At 41.6% G+C, this 3521-nt stretch overlaps 1 non-coding gene across 1 annotated transcript; it reads right to left on the bottom strand.

The window, feature by feature from the left end:
• Positions 1–3083: 3083 nt before the first annotated feature.
• TRNAE-UUC (transfer RNA glutamic acid (anticodon UUC)) lies at positions 3084–3155 on the bottom strand. Its single transcript has one exon. It is a non-coding gene; the product is annotated as a tRNA-Glu (tRNA).
• Between the last annotated feature and the right edge of the window lie 366 nt (positions 3156–3521).

The following is a 3521-nucleotide window of genomic DNA, read 5'->3' as shown; positions in this document are numbered from 1 at the left end:
CAAAACATCACCAATTGATGGAAGGGGAGCTCCAATGACAAACAGGGATAAAGGCTTGTTGAGTCCCTTAACACCCAGGAATTAAAAGTGAGAGATATGAATGGTTTGAGATATGACATCAAATAAGCTTTTGTGCAAATAAATATCCAAAAAACCTGGTGGTCTGCATTTTTGGCTGCAAAGAGCAGTTCCAACCTAAACTGATTCTGTCTGCAAGGCACGTGTTGGCTTTGGAATGTGGACACTAGTCCCCAAAAAAAAGTCTCTCCCATAGCAGGAATCGAACCAGTCAACCAGGAATACTAACTAAGTCTTTCTCCACATGTTGTAAGCAGTACAGTAAACAGCAAGACAGGTGTAAAAAAAAAAAAAAAAAAAAAAAAGAGTGTTTTGCTTTGAATACAAAACATCAACATTACAAGAGCTGAAACACGCTACATGGTCAAGGTTTTTGGCACGTCAGTTGAATAATTTGAAGATCATGAGTTTTTTGCTCACACGTGGCATCCTCCTTTTCTCAAGAGATTTTGTCACTAACTCTGAACTTTCCAATTCAGTTCTAAACTGTTTCCGATTAGAAAGAACATGGGAGCCCTAATGACAGACAGGACACATGGCTTGTTGAGTCCCTTGACACTTTTGTGTAAAACTGTGTAGTTGAAAAAGGCTTAAGCTATGAAACAAAAGGAAATCTTTTGCAAAAGTCATAATGCATCGCCAATGTTAAGTATTTTTGTTGCAAAGTGAAAATCTACCAGAAACATTTTTGATTGAAAAACACGTGTCAGTCTTTGAATGGTGGCAGTAGCTAAGATAAAGATGCATTCCCATACCGGGAGTCGAACCCAGGCCACCTGGGTGAGAGCCAGGAATCCTAACCGCTAGACCATATGGGAAAAGATGCACTAATGTCTCAGTGACATTATGAAAAAAAAAAGTTTTCTGCTATGCACAATAAACTTCTGCAGATCTGCAGGTACAGCTTGCCTCGTTAGCGCAGTAGGTAGCGCGTTAGTCTCATAATCTGAAGGTCGTGAGTTCGAGCCTCACACGGGGCACTGTTCCCTCCTTTTCTCGAGAGATTTTGTCACCAACTTAGAACTTTTCCATTCAATTCTACAACTTTTTCCATTAGAAAGGAAATGGGAATCCAAATAACTTACCGGACCCATGAGTTGTTGAGTCCCTTGACACTTTAGTGTAAAAAGGGGTGGTTGAGAATGAGTTGAGCTACGAATCCAAATTGAATCTTGTGTGAAGGGTCAGAATGAAGTGCCAAAACGCGGGCGTTCAGCATTTTTGCCTGAAAAAAACAAATCCTACTTGAAATACGTTTGACTAAAAAACACGCGTCAGTTTTTGAATGTTGGCAGCGGTGCAGAAAAGGATGCGTTCCCATACCAGTAGTCGAACCCGGGCCGCCTGGGTGAAAACCAGGAATCCTAACCACTAGACCATACGGGAGAAGATGTACTGCCAGCTCACTTACAATATGAAAAAAAAGAGGTGTACTGCTTTGCACAAGCAACTTCCGCAGATTATTACGTGCATTTTGCCTCGTTAGCGCAGCAGGTAGCGCGTCAGTCTCGTAATCTGAAGGTCATGAGTTCGATTCTCACATGGGGCACTGGTACCGTGTTTCCTTAACTGATTTTGCCACCATCTTGGCTAGAGAGTCACAGCTCTTTTCCATTCAGTAGCAAAACATCACCAATTGATGGAAGGGGAGCTCCAATGACAAACAGGGATAAAGGCTTCTTGAGTCCCTTAACACCCAGGAATTAAAAGTGAGAGATATGAATGGTTTGAGATATGACATCAAATAAGCTTTTGTGCAAATAAATATCCAAAAAACCTGGTGGTCTGCATTTTTGGCTGCAAAGAGCAGTTCCAACCTAAACTGATTCTGTCTGCAAGGCACGTGTTGGCTTTGGAATGTGGACACTAGTCCCCAAAAAAAAGTCTCTCCCATAGCAGGAATCGAACCAGTCAACCAGGAATACTAACTAAGTCTTTCTCCACATGGTGTAAGCAGTACAGTAAACAGCAAGACAGGTGTAAAAAAAAAAAAAAAGAGTGTTTTGCTTTGAATACAAAACATCAACATTACAAGAGCTGAAACACGCTACATGGTCAAGGTTTTTGGCACGTCAGTTGAATAATTTGAAGATCATGAGTTTTTTGCTCACACGTGGCATCCTCCTTTTCTCAAGAGATTTTGTCACTAACTCTGAACTTTCCAATTCAGTTCTAAACTGTTTCCGATTAGAAAGAACATGGGAGCCCTAATGACAGACAGGACACATGGCTTGTTGAGTCCCTTGACACTTTTGTGTAAAACTGTGTAGTTGAAAAAGGCTTAAGCTATGAAACAAAAGGAAATCTTTTGCAAAAGTCATAATGCATCGCCAATGTTAAGTATTTTTGTTGCAAAGTGAAAATCTACCAGAAACATTTTTGATTGAAAAACACGTGTCAATCTTTGAATGGTGGCAGTAGCTAAGATAAAGATGCATTCCCATACCGGGAGTCGAACCCAGGCCACCTGAGTGAGAGCCAGGAATCCTAACCGCTAGACCATATGGGAAAAGATGCACTAATGTCTCAGTGACATTATGAAAAAAAAAAGTTTTCTGCTATGCACAATAAACTTCTGCAGATCTGCAGGTACAGCTTACCTCGTTAGCGCAGTAGGTAGCGCATCAGTCTCATAATCTGAAGGTCGTGAGTTCAAGCCTCACACGGGGCACTGTTCCCTCCTTTTCTCGAGAGATTTTGTCACCAACTTAGAACTTTTCCATTCAATTCTACAACTTTTTCCATTAGAAAGGAAATGGGAATCCAAATAACTTACCGGACCCATGAGTTGTTGAGTCCCTTGACACTTTAGTGTAAAAAGGGGTGGTTGAGAATGAGTTGAGCTACGAATCCAAATTGAATCTTGTGTGAAGGGTCAGAATGAAGTGCCAAAACGCGGGCGTTCAGCATTTTTGCCTGAAAAAAACAAATCCTACTTGAAATACGTTTGACTAAAAAACACGCGTCAGTTTTTGAATGTTGGCAGCGGTGCAGAAATGGATGCGTTCCCATACCAGTAGTCGAACCCGGGCCACCTGGGTGAAAACCAGGAATCCTAACCACTAGACCATATGGGAGAAGATGTACTACCAGCTCACTTACAATATGAAAAAAAAGAGGTGTACTGCTTTGCACAAGCAACTTCCGCAGATTATTACGTGCATTTTGCCTCGTTAGCGCAGCAGGTAGCGCGTCAGTCTCGTAATCTGAAGGTCATGAGTTCGATTCTCACATGGGGCACTGGTACCGTGTTTCCTTAACTGATTTTGCCACCATCTTGGCTAGAGAGTCACAGCTCTTTTCCATTCAGTAGCAAAACATCACCAATTGATGGAAGGGGAGCTCCAATGACAAACAGGGATAAAGGCTTGTTGAGTCCCTTAACACCCAGGAATTAAAAGTGAGAGATATGAATGGTTTGAGATATGACATCAAATAAGCTT

The sequence above is a fragment of the Phyllobates terribilis genome, unplaced genomic scaffold, assembly GCF_046119375.1.
Source record: "Phyllobates terribilis strain yellow unplaced genomic scaffold, ASM4611937v1 Scaffold_11__3_contigs__length_659146591, whole genome shotgun sequence".
Lineage (NCBI taxonomy): Eukaryota > Metazoa > Chordata > Amphibia > Anura > Dendrobatidae > Phyllobates > Phyllobates terribilis.
The sequence above is the reverse complement of the archived record's forward strand: the minus strand, read 5'-3'. Positions and strand labels throughout refer to the sequence as shown.